This window comes from Eimeria mitis, genomic scaffold (assembly GCF_000499745.2).
Source record: "Eimeria mitis Houghton genomic scaffold, Emh_scaff4457, whole genome shotgun sequence".
NCBI classification, from domain to species: Eukaryota; Apicomplexa; class Conoidasida; order Eucoccidiorida; family Eimeriidae; genus Eimeria; species Eimeria mitis.
In genome coordinates this window covers 1,864-2,175 of record NW_013572772.1, presented here as the reverse complement: position 1 = coordinate 2,175, position 312 = coordinate 1,864, and the positions used below count along the sequence as shown (strand labels likewise).

General features: G+C 67.0%; 1 protein-coding gene across 1 annotated transcript in view; it reads right to left on the bottom strand.

Annotated features, from left to right (window-relative positions):
• The window catches only part of EMH_0075310 (uncharacterized protein), a gene marked incomplete at both ends in the record, with an annotated part of 3,973 nt that overhangs the window by 2,167 nt on the left and 1,494 nt on the right, over window positions 1-312 (bottom strand). The gene's annotated exons all lie outside the window — the stretch shown is intronic.

Here is a 312-nt window from a genome sequence, read left to right as displayed (position 1 = left end):
TCCACTAAACTCTGGGGCCCCTCTGGGGGCCCCACTAAACGCCCACAGGGGCCCCCCTAGGGGCCCCCATAGGGCCCAGGCAGGAGCCCCCATGGGGGCTCCAACGAGGGTTTTCATGCCAAGGGAAAAGAGGGGCCCCCTGGGTACTGGAAAATATGTAGAGGGGGGCCCTAGGTTCTAGGGGCCCCTTTAGACTCTATGGGGGCCCCCTAGTACCATCGCGGGGCCCCCCAAGACCCTATGGGGGCCCCCTAGTACCCTCTGAGGGCCCCGTAGGACCCTCTGTGGGCCCGGGGCCCCTGGGTCCTCCTA